The sequence below is a fragment of the Tamandua tetradactyla genome, chromosome 2 (genome assembly GCF_023851605.1).
Source record: "Tamandua tetradactyla isolate mTamTet1 chromosome 2, mTamTet1.pri, whole genome shotgun sequence".
Classification (NCBI taxonomy): Eukaryota; Metazoa; Chordata; class Mammalia; order Pilosa; family Myrmecophagidae; genus Tamandua; species Tamandua tetradactyla.
Genome location: NC_135328.1, coordinates 106,663,128 through 106,679,494, shown reverse-complemented (window position 1 = coordinate 106,679,494; position 16,367 = coordinate 106,663,128). Strand labels below are relative to the sequence as shown.

Genomic DNA, 16,367 nt, shown 5'->3' with positions numbered 1-16,367 from the left:
CTTTGCTCTTCTTCTTTTATAAACCCTTTCCCTTCTTAGTGCTCATCTGGTTCTGAACTGTGGACAGAGGTAGGATTGATTATTACCTCTTTATTTCTAACAGAGCCTAGAGGGAGAGGGAGGAATAAAGGATCCCCTAGGATTTTAGATTGAGCAGCTGGGTGATGCTAATTATGAAGCCATATAACTAGAAAGAGAGATAGCTGGGGACACGGGCAGGAGATGACAACACAGAAAGTGCTTGATATGTTTGTTGAATTGAAAATGGTCCAGATTTTCCCTTTTAAGGATGAATAAGCTGAGCCCCGATGAACTGTTACTTGATCAAGGTTACGTAGAAAGATTGCAGATTTGAGAACTGTTCCTATAAATTCCAAGTGATTTCTCTATTTTCTTTGAACTGCCTTTATTTAATACTACATATCCTTACTTAGTAAAAATATTTACATATCCACTCTAAAGGACCATAACCCAGCCTTGTTATGCTATTCAAGATCTTTTCCTCTTCTACTGGTTAGCAAAAGCCCACATCACACTACCTGCCACAGGACATTTGTCCAGGCTGCAGGTTTACAGACACATCAGCTGAGCTTTGCACCAACAATTTATCCAAATTGTTCTATTAAGAGCCCCCCTCTGCCCGTCACATAAGGGGTTCCCAGGATATCTAATCATTGCAGTTTTCATTTAAAAACCTTGCTTTGAATCTCCAACTTATTCAGGATGCTCTGCTAAATTGGACTGTCCAGAGCAAAACAGAACAATCCTTTGGATGTTGAAATACATGTCTGGAGTTGCAAGAGCCAAGCTGGAGAAGCTGAAGGGACTGGGGGCACAGTCCCACCAAAATCATATTTTTTATTAACCCTCTATTCATTCATGCAGACAAAGAAAGGTTACCTTTCATTTCCTGTCTCTGTTTAGGTGCATTTCTCCTTCTCAGCTCCAGGGAAACTCCCCAACCAAATATTGTCAGAAAAAAAGAAAACCAAGACAATGTACATTTATCTCCTGCGCTGCCTAAACAGAAACAAAACCGCTGAAAAACATAACATTCTCCAACAGACATATTTTCTGGTCATTACTTTTTTGCCCAAATCACTGGGCTTGTATAAACAAACTAAGGCTTGTGCAAACAAGTTCTGCTATCTGGAAAAAAAAAATCTATGAGCCATCTTGCATGAGTCACCCTCAAAAATAGAAGAAGGGGTCTTTTACATGTTAAAAAAGATATTTTGAAAGATCAGCCTATTCATCATCAGGAATATTTTAAAGTGATATTTTCTTTTGTGTATCTTCAAGTTGCTATAGCAACTGGATCACTTTCTGCTCATTAATCAGAAGGCCCCAGCCAGAGATTTTGTCTTCCCCCTAGGTCTGAACCTGTGCCTATTGCTCTACCTTTTAAAATTTCATGGATTTTGGAAATAGTTCTTTTCTCAAAGGTTTCCCTTGATCTGAGAGTTTTGCTATATTTAGTGTATTCTTTATTGCTGTGTATTTCCTACTCTGTGCTATTTGATGACTTGTGTGGGATACTAGGTGCGTTTTGATTGCTTCTTTCTCTATATTTCTATGATTTTATTTCTTATATCTATGGGAGGTTTTGCTGAGTTTCCAGGGTTGGGTGGTAAATGTTCCCAAAACCCTTCCACTTGTTCTTCCTTATGTATACCTTCAGCCGGAAATGCTCTGTAGGGTTAAAAATGAATTTTGGTTCCTCTTAGTGGTCCTTTAGGCTTCATCTCAAAAGTCAGCAATCCCATCTCAATTTCCATTAATAGTGCTTGGACATCCTGAACTATAAGGAAAACGATTAGCACAATGTTCGGTCATTTGATAGCCCAAGGGATTTAGTGACCCATCTTTTTTGAATGACTAAAGAATAAGGGAGAAGGGATCCTGGAAGGGCTGTACTCCAGAGGAAGGTGTAGTCCAGAAGCCCATGAATCAAATCTGGGGTGCAGAAATTTCTGGTTTGGCAGGTACAGTGTTGACGATCCACAATGTGTTTAGCAGAAGCAAAAGATTTCTCGTAGAAATGGGAATTATCTCAAATTCTGCATGGCAACAGCCAGATGGGCATACCCTTTTGGGTCTCAGTCCCCACTGGCTCACTGATTGTGGTGCCTGCCTGGCACCTGTAGGGATCTGAATTTCAGATCCTCAATCTTGTCCAATCTCTACCCCTCCCCCAATTTTACAGCCACCAAAACTGAGACGTGGACAATTTCAGAGACTTGACTAAATCCAAATGGCTAATCAGTGGTAGCTTGAGCACTCAATCCAGTTTTCCTGAGCAGTAGCCTAGTGCTTCCAGTTCTCCGAAGATCAAAACTATACATCGTACAGTGCATCTACATCCTACAGAATGGAGCACCTGCCAGGTACTCAAATACATTTTAGACAGACCCTAACTAAGAATTATGCAAATGCATGCTGGTGATCACCAGGAAACAAAGCTGCAACTCTTGTCACTGCGGGTCTTTTGAAAAAACACTCTGGGTGTTACCGGAACTGAGAAGGGAATTATTATTTAGGTATAGAGAAACATTACCAGGGGGAGCATGTGCATGTGTGCCATGGAAGGGGCAAGAAAAAGAGGGAGAACTTCTGAGCCCCTTCTCCCATGGTGGCAACTTTTTGAGATTTTTTTCAAATGCAATATATTGACCTGAAGTCTAGAATTATGTATAAGAAGAAAGAGCATTAGATAAAGCACTATGAGCACAAAACTTATTTATCTAGAAAAGGTAGTGAAAAGTTGAAAACAATTTTATGTTATTTGCTCCCCTACCAATTAAAGGCACAGGTTCTGCTCGGTCTCCTATACACAGTCTGTGCAGCCCTCCAATCCCCCATTGGAATATTGCTGTGCTTATGGGGTGAGGTGGTCCCGCAAGTGTGTACGTGATTGTATGCACACACAGAAGTCTGTGTGTGGGTTTTGTGAGGGTGGGCAACAAATTAGTGAGCATAAAGGCAATGCCATTCAATTTTTGATAGCTTTTCCTCCTTGTATCTGTCCAGAGAGAGAACAAAATTTTTTAATAAATAGATGCAGGTTGGTTTGAATGCTGCAGTAAATAAGGGGAAATGTTGGCCATATAAAGGAGCACTGGCTGTGGCAATGCTTACTCTAAATGATTCATGGGGAAACAAAATCCATTGTAATAATAAAAATAAAAGCTTAGCACCTGCCAATGTGACAAGCTGCCACTGAGACATTGCATCTTGCAGAGCTGAAGACGGTTCTGCTTTGCTCCTACGATGACCTTTAACACAAGGAGCTTTGTGATAATGGAGAAAAGATTCAGGGAAAGACCAGACACCCAGCTTTTACAAAGCCAAACTCTTCTTCCTAACGAACCACATGTGACCTGCCTAACAGCTTTCCAGGGGGTACTTTTGGCCTGGGAACAAGAGGGATTTCACAGTATGATTAAGCCCACACAATAACACATAAGGTAGAAACTAGGCTGATAATTATCTGCCAAATTTGGGGAGAGCTGCCCCTCCCCCAACCTCCGTCATGAAATTCCTTTGATTTGGCTTTCCACAGATGGCTCTTTTGGATAATTGCTGGCTATCTCTCCACTTCATGTTTTACAGGCTTTAGCATTCTCTGGAATCTCTTCTATTTTCTTTCTTGATGGCATAGGATGCCCAGGACTTATTTGTAAGGTTCACTTTAGAATAAGAGCGCCATTTTATAAGGTGGTCTGCTGAGATTCCCTTCTCAGACACTACAAAGTTTCTGGATCCAAGGTCATTGTTCTTTCTGGCATTTCACAGCCCACCAGGGGTCTTCATTCATATTGGCAGGTGATCAGCTATTTTCAAGTCATGTATAATCATAGTAATTCAGCAGTTTTCCTTATTAGCACCTCTGAATGGGGAAAAGAGCATGAAAGCTGCTCATCTGTGCTCGCTTTTCTTTTGGTTTGAAGCTTTTATTCTCCAGATGGGCTGTTTTTAGTCCAAAAGGATTAAATGAAAGCACATCTAACAATTTTTGTAATGGTCACAAATTACATGGAGAAGCATGCTCAGCCTTTCTTTCTTCTCTTTGAGAGAAGCCACTGGGCCTTGTAGGAAAGTCATTGTTCTTTTCGCGGCTGGCTTGTGAGACACTGTTGAATGATCGGTGCACATGGATGTACCCAAATGCATGAAGGTTCCGCTCTTGATGCAAGGCAAGCTTCCAAAGCACTCATACACTTTAGGAAACTCTAGTATTTTCTAAGAAATTTGGCACTGATTGAAGGGGACTGAGTTTGGCCAAGAAAGGCTTATATATTTCAGCATGAAGGGAATATGATTCAGTTTCCGTAAAAACACTAAGAACACCTTTTTTTTTTTTTTTTTTTTTTACTGACTGTATAAAAGATGAACAGGCACATATTTAGAAACATTTGTCAACACCCGTGATTTATAGAAGCTACTATGATCTGTCCTTCAAGCTCAATATCGTCAATTATGTCTACGTGTATTAAGTAACATGGTATTCTTTAAAATGGATTATTTAATTCATTCATCTAACAGTTGTGTTGACAGCTTTGCCATCTTTTTGAGGAAATACATTTATTCAGCCTATTATTTGGTTATTTCTAAGTACTGTGCAATTGATTATTTAAAAATTGTACTTTCTTTGACCAGGGATTACATTTAACCCAAAGAGAAGTTAAGGGGAAATTGTCTACATGTTAATTGTGAAAGCTATATATTTAAAAAGTCTGAAAAAAATGGGTGGGCATGTTAAAAGTAGATATCAGATGGAATTACAAATGGAATTACAAAGAAAAATGTGGTCTGAAGAGGTATTAAAGTGCTAACAATTACTTCTCTTTGAAGGATTACAACCTTAGTTTTGAATCTCAAGAAATTTCCTCTTACTCAACCCAGCACAATACTCAGCCCTTAAAACCAGTGAACAATTCCTCTAAAACAACTAAAAAAGACAGTAATTAATAAGGTTTTTTGTATCAGTTTTCAAGCCTGATCTACTAGTTCTTACTTGAGCATGACATAGAATTCCCAAGTAAAGGATCACTGGCTTACTGGCAGAGCAAAAGCACACTGCCCTATCAGATGAGGTGTTTGCTAATTGGACAAGGTTGTAAAGCTTATTTTAATTATTTGTTATGTTCCCAAGTGGCCCTTCTCATTAATGCATATTTGGATATATGATTTGACAGTTGAACAATGACTCTGGGTCACTGTCATTAGACATGTGTTGTACCATAGTCAAGTTAAGCCATCACTGCATCTCAACAGCCAAGGGTTGATTACTGGATCCCTTCCAGTACCTAATTAACATATTTTATCTTTGAAATCTCAGTAAGTCAAGCTTCCCATTTGTAAAACTTTTCAGGTGCTCTTTTATCGAGCACATAAAACAAATTTACTTCTGAACGGAGGTCTTGTGTGCCAAATTTTTATAGCTTTAAATATAGTATTTTATCGCTACTATAAATGGCTCTTGACTCACCTCCCACAGACCCTTTAGTGCTAAAGGCAAGAGGCCTTCCTAATTCACTCATTTCAATTCATATAAGATTTCCAAGTTAAAGCCAGGTCATTTGGATAGTATTTCAAATGTGCAGGCTGCATTTCTGCTAAACATAATAAATCTGCAATTTTACAATTGGCTTGGGCAGCTAGCATGATGGTACTAAGCTTTCCTATAAGCATCCCTTCAGAGCAGCACCTTTCTCTTTTAAAATTGACCTCCAAAACTGACCCGAAGGTGCAAAGTCATCACTGAAATGTAAGGGTCATGGTCTTACAGAGACTACATTTTTAGGTTGATTTATTTTCCTAGAGGAACATTCAGGTTTCTAGCAATTATTTTAGGGAGTAAAGTTCCATCATGATGATAAATCAAGCTGTCAGCTCTTTCTGGTCCAAAGTACAGGTTGGAGATATTGAGCAACATTTCTACTCTAATATTCAACTCCTTGCATCTCCAGATTATACTCGTCACCCCACTCAAGATAATGCCATGTTTATCTTTAGTTTTGCTCTTGCCTTGGTGAACTGACTGTGTGGGGAGGCTCAGGGAGAAATGCTCCCCTCCAGTGTTCTCATGGGCCCTCTGTCCCTGGTGGCTGGGGCACAGGGCTGAGCGGTGGCTGTCCTAGGTTGCCTGCCTGGTTCATACAAAACACCATTCACTTGTCTTTCTTAGTAGTGGGAGTTGTAGCTCATCAGAACACACTGTTTTATGGAAAAGATTAAAAAAGAAAACAAAAAAACCTGGCTGCCTCAAATAGCCATAGGCACAACTGGGAGGAAAAATTTTCACTTGACCTGCTAACATCATCAGTGAGAAGATGACTAGTGTTTGGAGATGTCCACATGGATACCCCCTACCTTCCAGAGCTTCAATTTGGGGTACTTAGCCAAGGGGTGGCCAATGAGGCATGGCCCTGCCAGCTCCCCATCCCTGAGGTGCTGCCTTCTCCAGCTTGCCATGATGTCCAGGACCCCATTCAGCTTCTAATGCCCTGGGCTGGCCCACTGGAAGACCAGCTGAGGACTGTTGGTAAGGTCATAGCCAATGTTTCTGTGGTGGGAGTTGCAAAGAGACTTTATGGAAAAGAGAGTCTGGACTTCTACCAAGTTACCCTCCCGTTGACTTTTGGAAGGCTGGAATTTCAGACTCTAGAGGTGCAGAGAGAAATTATTGATGCTCATTTGTTAGCCCAACACTCTGTTGGAGACCTGCCTGTTGAGCAGCTGGGTATCAACATGCAGATGCTATGCTTCACCCACACGCAGCCTCTCTGTGTTCTGGTGTCTGCTCTGTGACTCAAATCAATTTTTTTCTTACTCAACCAGTGGAGTTTGAAGTGCTTCCTACCATCTGGTGAAGGACTATGTAATGGCAGTTTGGCAGTGTCATAGGGAGATGGAGCGTTGAGGGTGAGATGAGGACAGCTCACAGCAGGCACAAAAGGCACCGATCTCTGCTGAGTGCCTACCCAGTGGCCACTCTATGCTAAGTGTTGATGACAAAATGGCACACAGCTTAGACATGTGGCCTTTAGATTTAAAATCAGGCCTCTTGATGATGGCAGAGATGATAGGAAAAAAAGGGGGAGAAGTGGAGACAAAGCATATTAAATTAATTTCTTTTCTTTTTTTTTTTTTGCATGGGCAGGCACCAGGAATTGAACCTGGTTCTCCGGCATGGCAGGCGAGAACTCTGCCTGCTGAGCCACCATGGCCTGCCTTAAATTTAATTTTGATGTTAATAAAAAAGCCTCTTGTTTTCTCTCTCTTGAAGATCTCAAGATATGATCATCTTTCTAATTTTCATTATAATTTCTAGGGCCATATTAGGAAGTAGAAGTAAAGCAATTTGTATGATGCTTTCTTTCAAAAAGTATATGGGAATTGTCCAGAGATTTTCACTATGGAAGAGGAAGGATGAAGGTGAATAGATGGAAACATTTCTGACTCCATTCTCCATATTTCCTGAAAATGAATAAAACCTAACCAAAGTTCCTGTGACTACTGCTGGTCTCACTTTTATTTTTGTTTCAAACTTGATAAAAATGCATAAGCAAGGATTTCAGAAAAAAATCAGTTATTGCATGAGAAAGAAGTAATTTGAGAATGATTTCCAGCATACTATTCTCAAACATACAACAGAGACATCTCCTTAGTTTCCAGGTTCTTCTGTGAAGGTGGAGCCCGGCCCACCAGCTCAGCTACCTCTATTCCCAGTCAACCACATGTCTGGTGGCACAGGTCCCACGTTGTGTTCAGGAACGGCAGACACTCTTCTGAGCCTGTCTGTCCTGTCCGTTGGATTGGCCACTCTCTGCGCCTTTGTTTCACTGGGATTGTTTTGGGAGTCTTTGGCTCAGTTCTCCTTGTGCAAGTGTACATGATCCAAACAGACTTGGCTTGCAGCTTGACTTCTCAGCAACAAGTAGGAGGAACTTTGATTATATCCACTCTGGAGGAAAACAGAGTAATAACACGAAGGGCCCAGATGATGAGCTAATTGCTCTAGAATGGAACCAAGGAGACTTCTCTGTTATTTTCTTCTTCCCAATAACCATAAAAAATGTGAAACTGAATGTAGGAGGAGGGGCAAGGGAAATGTCAGGAAACACAACTGAGAAACATAACATAAACACGAATGAAATAAATGCTGCATGACACCCTTCCCATGACATCCATTTATATCTCTAGGAAAATGGTGGATGAATATAGGCCATTCTGGAAAAAGAGCTCATATTTAGAAAGACTGTGGATTTGGAGCAAGACAACCCTAAGGTTGAATTCTGGCTCTAAAACGGGGTAGCTATGTGACCTTGGGCAAATTACATAATCTCTCTGGGCCTTGGATTTCTCATCCATAAAATGGGGATAAGGATTATCGAACAGAGAGGATTGTATTGAGACTTAGAGATCACGTTTGTAAAGTGCCTATCTATTATGGAATGAGCAATAAGCGATACTTATAATATAATGTATTTGGCTCTGTTTCAGTTTCTATCCTCAAAAAAATATTTTCAATATAAATGTTGAAATTAGCTGTACATATAGCCACTTTAATCAGTGGTTCTCAACTTTGATTATATGGTTAGAATCAGTTGGGGAGTTTTGAAAAATGCCAGTGCACGAGTCTCACCCCAGACTAATTAAACCAGCCATGTTGGTGGGTCTCAACACTGCATTTTACATCTCTCCAGCTGATTCCAATGTACACCCAGGGTTGAGAACCACTAGGCTCTCCCATTTACATGGGAACCCCTTGACAGAAGACAATCTGTTTTATTCGTCTTCATATCCCCATTCTTAGCATGATGTACATGCTCAATAAATATTTCTTGAACCAAATAAAAAATGAGAGAGAGTTGTCTAAATTCCTGAGACTGGTATCCTATGGGTCAAGGCATTTGGGCAGCAGACAAAGGCCAGAGAAAGCAGCAGACAATTCTTTTCACAAGAGATACTTGAATGATGGGGGTAAAAGAAGGTCCACTGAGCCAAGAGCCCACCCATTGACCATATGGCATTGCTCACTGGCCCTCTTTTTGACCCTTCAGTTGCCCAGGGATCAGAGTAGTGAGCAGAAAGCAGAATACTTTGGGAAAAGAGTGACTTCTTCAAAAGATGTTTTTGAGAGGAGGAAAGAAATCAGACACTGCTAAGGTAAAATAATGGACAATTCTTTCAGGCACACAGTAAGACCACATCCCCACCCTACCCTCCACCCTGCCCCTGTGATTTCACGCAGGACCGTGTGACTTATTTTTGTCAAAAATATGTGACCTAAATAGATGGAAGGGCATACCGTGTTCATGGATTGGAAGACTAAATATAGTTAAGATGTCAATCCTACCTAAATTGATTTACAGATTCAATGCAATACCAATCAAAATCCCAACAACTTATTTTTCAGAAATAGAAAAACCAATAAGCAAATTTATCTGGAAAGGCAGGGTGCCCAGAATTGCTAAAAGTATCTTGAGAAAAAAAAACGAAGCTGGAGGTCTCACACTGCCGGACTTTAAGGCATATAAGAAGCCACAGTGGTCAAAACAGCATGGTATTGGCATAAAGATAGATATATCGACCAATGGAATCGAATAGAGTGCTCAGATATAGACCCTCTCATCTATGGACATTTGATCTTTGATAAGGCAGTCAAGCCAACTCATCTGGGACAGAACAGTCTCTTCAATAAATGGTGCCTAGAGAACTGGATATCCATATGCAAAAGAATGAAAGAAGACCCATATCTCACGCCCTATACAAAAGTTAACTCAAAATGGATCAAAGATCTAAACATTAGGTCTAAGGCCATAAAACAGTTAGAGGAAAATGTAGGGAGATATCTTATGAAACTTACAATTGGAGGCGGTTTTATGGACCTTAAACCTAAAGCAAGAGCACTGAAGAAAGAAAGAAATAAATGGGACCTCCTCAAAATTAAACACTTTTGTGCATCAAAGAACTTCATCAAGAAAGTAGAAAGACAGCCTACACAATGGGAGACAATATTTGGAAATGACATATCAGATAAAGGTCTAGTATCCAGAATTTATAAAGAGATTGTCCAACTCAACAACAAAAAATCAGCCAACCCAATTACAAAATGGGAAAAAGACTTGAACAGACACCTCTCAGAAGAGGAAATACAAATGGCCAAAAGGCACATGAAGAGATGCTCAATGTCCCTGGCCATTAGAGAAATGCAAATCAAAACCACAATGAGATATCATCTCACACCCACCAGAATGGCCATTATCAACAAAACAGAAAATGTCAAGTGCTGGAGAGGATGTGGAGAAAGAGGCACACTTATCCACTGTTGGTGGGAATGTCAAATGGTGCAACCACTGTGGAAGGCAGTTTGGTGGTTCCTCAAAAAACTGAATATAGAATTGCCATACGACCCAGCAATACCATTGCTAGGTATCTACTCAAAGGACTTAAGGGCAAAGACACAAACGGACATTTGCACACCAATGTTTATAGCAGCATTATTTACAATTGCAAAGAGATGGAAACAGCCAAAATGTCCATCAACAGACGAGTGACTAAACAAACTGTGGAATATACATACGATGGAATATTATGCAGCTTTAAGACAGAATAAACTTATGAAGCATGTAATAACATGGATGGACCTAGAGAACATTATGCTGAGTGAGACTAGCCAAAAACTAAAGGACTAATACTGTATGGTCCCACTGATGTGAACCGACATTAGAGAATAAACTTGGAATATGTCATTGGTAACAGAGACCATCAGGAGTTAGAAATAGGGTAAGATAATGGGTAATTGGAGCTGAAGGGATACAGACTGTGCAACAGGACTGGATACAAAAATTCAAAAATGGACAGCACAATACTACCTAATTGTAATGTAATTATGTTAAAACACTGAATGAAGCTGCATCTGAGCTATAGTTTTTTTGTTTGGTTTTTTTATATAAATATTTTGTATGTTTTATTTTTATTTTTTTCTCTATATTATCATTTTATTTCTTTTTCTGTTGTCTTGCTATTTCTTTTTCTAAATTGATGCAAATGTACTAAGAAATGATGATCATACATCTATGTGATGATATTAAGAATTACTGATTGCATATGTAGAATGGAATGATTTCTAAATGTTGTGTTAGTTAATTTTTTTTTAATTAATAAAAAAAACATATTTTTTTCTCTGGGCATTCTCAACCTTCACCCTACTTCTGTCTGATCTACTGTAACTGTATCTCACTTAGGCTATACAATTGATATGGTAGGGAATACACCTTAATACAAATTTTAATTATTTAAAATGTGTTACAAACTGCACATATTGCAGGAAATGTGGAAATCTATTTGAAATCACTGTTTTCCTTATTTAAAAACATATATTGATAATTCCCAATTCAAGAAAATAAAACTATAGATATACAAATACTACATAAGGAAAGATATGAAATAGTATCATAAATCCCACAGATATTCAGCCTATCTATGTTTGTTTAGCTATCCTTTCTAGCTAAAGATAAAGGTTTCATTAGAGTTATGTTTCCTTTTTATATTTGGCCTTTGTTTGCCAATTTTAACATATAAATTGTTAACCAAAAAAATACGTATATACATATATATATATGTATGTATATAAAACACAAGCTCTGTGATAACTATCTTTTGCCATGTATGATTCATGTTATATCCTGAACTTAATGAAAGCTTCCAACTGAAAGTTGTAAATATGTTGTTGCATTTTGTGCCTTTTATAGGAAGGTGTAAGGAGGTGAACAATTATGACAGATTTGTGATATAGATTGTTTACAAATTTTCTCACCTTTGGTAAGAAATGTATAAAGCCTGTTTCAAATAAGTCCTAGCTTACGTATGTTTGTGAATATTTAGCCAAGCAAATGTTCAAAACACATTGCTGTATATTGAGAATATAATATCTGGTTTTGCATATAAAGATTTTTAAATGTCTTTCTGAGGAACTATAGATATACAGCCAACATATATAAGGCAAATTCAGTTCAAAACCTGCTGTAAGTAATATAATACTTTATTTCAGTGCAAACAAGAAAAAAAATATATGTGAGCAGAAGTTAAAAGGGTCACATCCTGAGGGATTCTTCAACAGCCAGCATGTGTTTGCCCATGCTGTGACAAGACAGTATCTGTTCCGTCAACCTGGGTCCCGGACTGAGGACAATGCAGAGCAGAGATCTTGGCTGACCTCTGCTGAAAATGTAGCACATGTGAGAGATGAACCTTTGCTATTTTAAACCCCCGTGTGTTACCGCAGCAGAGCCCTGTTTATCCTAGTGTGACGAAGAGCTCATGAGCCAACGACCTCCTCAAAGTGATCACAGGAGGCATAAGGTTACTAAAAGTTGACTTGGCTTCTTTTTTAATTTGTTAAAAAAATTCAGTAACACATATACAACCTGAAATTTCCCCTTTCACCACGCTCAGATATATAATTCAGTGCTGTTAATTCTATTCACAAGTTAGATAGTGATAATTCTATCTAATTAGATAGAATTAGATAATTCTATCACAAGGTGATAGTTGTACAACCATCACCATCATCCATTACCAAAACTATTCCGTAAACTCAAACGGAAATTCTGTGGCAGTGAAGCATTGCTGCTTTTGTCTATTAACTGCTCTATCACTTTCCATTTGTATAAAGTTGGGAAAAATCCATCTTTGATGGATTGTTTTGAGAAGTCAATGACATCACCTATATTAAGTGTTTATTGGATGCCTAGAGAATGATGATGTTCAATAAATATTAGGCGATACAGTACAATGATTTGGTAAATTAACTGGACAAAATGATGGAAAATGGTGGGCCATGGTGGCTCAGATGGTAGAGTTCTTGCCTGCCATGCTGGAAACCTGGGTTCAATTCCCAGTGCCTACCCATGCAAAACAAAACAAAACAACCAACCAAACAAAGAAACAAAAAAAACCAAAAAAATGATGGAAAAGCAGAAAGCACAAAAACTTGCACTAAGTATTAGCTAAATGAATTAATGAAGGAAGCTGGGATAAATAAGGGATACCGAAACTGCAAAACTTTAGCAAATTCTTCCAACACTAAGTTCTGTTATTTTAAGTCCACTCTGGAGGACTTGAGTCCCACCATTGAAATGAAGTATTATTTAGAAAATGAGGGGAGAGAGAAGACCTAATGAATGAAAAATCAAAATAATCATTTTTAAAATTATGTTTTATAGACAGCATTATCTAATGGAGTGTGCTTCCTTCTCATTTCTTCAGCACTGGTGACAGTGCTTTTAGAGTCTAATCCCTCTTCAGAAGCTGGCTGTGCCGGTTTGAAAGGATGTACATACCCTAGAAAAGCCATGTTTTAATCCTAATCTCATTTTGTAAGGGCAGCCATTTCCTCTAATCCCTATTCAGCGCTGTATGTTTGAAACTGTAATTAGATTATCTCCCTGGAGATGTGACTCAATCAAGAGTGGTTGTTACACTCCACCCATTCAGGTAGGTCTTGATTAGTTTACTGGAATCCTGTAAAAGAGGAAACATTTTGGAGAACGCAGGAGATTCAAAGAGAATAGAGAAAGACGGTTGAAATGCCACAGAACCACGAAGCAGAGAGCCCACCAGCCAGCAACTTTTAGAGATGAAGAAAGAAAATGCCTCCCAGGGAGCTGGAGAGGAAGCCAGCAGATGACACCATTTTCACCATGTGCCTTTCCACTTGAGAGAGAAACCCTGAACTTCATTGGTCTTCTTGAATTACGGTATCTTCCCTGGATGCTTAGATTGAACATTTCTATAGACTTGCTTTAATTGGGACATTTCCATGGCCTAAAAACTGTTAACTTGCAACTTATTAAATTCCCCATTTTAAAAGCCATTCCATTTCTGGTATATTGCCTGCTAGCAGATGCAAACTAGACCACTGGCTCTGTGTTCGGCCATTTAGAGAAAAAGAAACATCCTGAAAATGTCTTCCCAATGTGATCCTGAAGATAATGGTAGGAAACTACCTGGGTCATGTACTAAGTTTGGTTGGACAATGGATATACATCAAGGTCATGGGAAAGAAGATTGTTTATGCATACTGAGGTTTAGATTGACAATCAGCAACCTTCTCCAATTTAAAGGAGATACTGTGCTGGTATCAAATTTCCTCTGCCATGTGTTTGGTTTGGAAGGTGCTAGAACTGTTTAACACTTTTCTTGTTTCCCTGAAAGTTTGTGGCCCATTGGGCAATCTGGGTAAAAGTCGAATACATATTGATTTGTGACTTCAATATTTAATTTGAAAATCCCCTTCATATTTGCTCTATTGGAAAATTAAAGCATGCGCTTCATGTCTCAGATATTTTTTCTTCTATGAACTAAGGTCTCATTCATTTTAGAAAGAGAGAGTACAGTGAATGAGGTTGGTTCTCTAATTCCTGAATCTGAAGCTTGGATTTAATGTGGATTGGGGTGGAGAGAGCTTGCCTCACATTCACTTGGAGGAGAAAGAGATATGCTTCTCCTGCCAATCACTCCCTTATAATGGAACCTGGTCAACGCAGAGCAAATGAGCCTCTCATGAGATAATGAGACAGACAGAGGGGAGGAAAAGCGGAGGACAGCAGGCCAGAGCTGATGGCGATAGTACTGCTGTGAAGATCTACACTATCTGCTCTGTCCATCTCAGACCATTCCAAATGTACATCTAAAGACTGATGACTTTGGCAAGCAGTGACCCCAAATCAATCTGAATGACTGTTACGAACAGTTTCACCATTTGTTAAATTCAGTTATGCCATTTGGGATCAAACTGTTGCCAAACTGAGCCTAATTGATGGTGTGTGTAAAACTGAAGAAAGGGACAGAAACGGTTTACTTTTATCTGCTTATTATTCCTAGTAGCATGATAGTCTTCACTCTAGAATCAAAGGGCAGTTGCTTGTTTAAAATTTGTGTGTATTCCGCCCTCCCAAGAGTAGGTACTGCAACCATTTCAGTGAGTAGATGTTAGTAGAATTTCATCAACAAATTCAAAGACAAGAAAGGCATATTGGAGGAGCGATGATGGCGGCTTAGTGAGGAGTGGGGTTTAGTTCATCCTCCAGAGCAGCTAGTAAATAGCCAGGAACAGTACAGAACAATTGCTGGGGCCACGGCAGTGACCAGACACACAGCGTACCCCAGTCTGGACCAGCTGAACTGGCTGTGAGCCAACCCAGAACCATAAGTCCCCCAAGCCGTGGTGGCAGGCGCCCCTCCCCCACAGGCTGCTTCCCAGAGGGGAAAGGAAAGAGACTTTACCAGCAGCAGGGGCTGAGCACAACCAAACTCCAATTGTGGAATTAATTAACAAATTCTAACTACTAAAAATAGGCCCCCAGCTCAGTTGAACCGCCAGTAAAAGCTGAGGTTGCTGGATTTTGCCCCAGTGCAGAGGGGGCAGGGCTGATGGAAAAAGATAAAAAAATAAATAAAAAAAAAAACTAAAAAAAGCAGAGGTTTTTTTAATTGAACAGCACAAAACACTTGAAAGTGTCTGGGCCCTGAAGGAAAGGAGGGGGCACATAGGACCTGGAGATACACAGAGCAACATACTAACTTAAGGTCTTCATTGGCAAATCCAAGGAATGGGGGTCCTGCTCTGAAAAAGATTTTTTTTCCTTTTCTTTTTTTGTGGCTGTGTTTCTATGGCTTGACTACTCTTTGGATACAGCTGCAAGGCTTCTCAGGCTCCAACTGCCCCAGGCAAGGGTGGAATTAAGCTTGTTTGAGAGTTTGTCTGGAGCCTGTGCCTTCCCCAGGAGAGGGGTGGGGACCAGATCAGGTGGAATCCCTCCCTCAAGGAATTCAGAACCCAGGGTCTGGAAAAATTAACCACTTAAAGCCAGTCTCCAACCTCTCCCTTGTCTCAACCATGCGCCCAGCAAGGAGAGCCTGCTGAAGTTAAAGGTACCACGCTACCTTATGCTGGTGGGACCTGCAGGCAGACAAGCACCACATTCTGGGCAGGATAGGAAAAAAAAAGAGCCCAGAGGCTTCATAGGAAAGTCTTTGAACCTGCTGGGTTGAAAAATGACATAGGTGATTCTTTCCTCCCGAGAGGAGGCCAGTTTGGTCTGGGAAAATATGACTGGGGTCTATCATACCTAAGTAAACCCTCCTAAGGGGAAAGGAAAAAAAAAGGCACCATACAGCCAGGGCAAGAAGCAAGAAAAAAAGAACTGAAAAATTCTGATCTGTTAAACAAAACCTAAGCTAGAGGTCTAGAATAAGCTGAACTGAATCAAAGAACAGATAGACAATAAAGTCATCCAGCAAGAAAATCCTAGGTAAAAAAAAAAATCTCCATAATAAACTAATTAAGGGAATTA

General features: G+C 39.7%; 1 protein-coding gene and 1 long non-coding RNA gene across 6 annotated transcripts in view; one reads left to right on the top strand and one right to left on the bottom strand.

Moving 5' to 3' along the window:
- Positions 1-16,367, bottom strand: part of PCSK5 (proprotein convertase subtilisin/kexin type 5) — a 441,103-nt gene that overhangs the window by 79,975 nt on the left and 344,761 nt on the right. The gene's annotated exons all lie outside the window — the stretch shown is intronic.
- Positions 1-16,367, top strand: part of LOC143673656 (uncharacterized) — a 138,269-nt gene that overhangs the window by 612 nt on the left and 121,290 nt on the right. For all 4 annotated transcript variants that reach the window (XR_013170501.1, XR_013170500.1, XR_013170502.1 and 1 more), the window contains exon 2: positions 2,207-2,387. This is a non-coding gene — a long non-coding RNA (uncharacterized LOC143673656). The remainder of the gene's footprint in view (positions 1-2,206; positions 2,388-16,367) is intronic.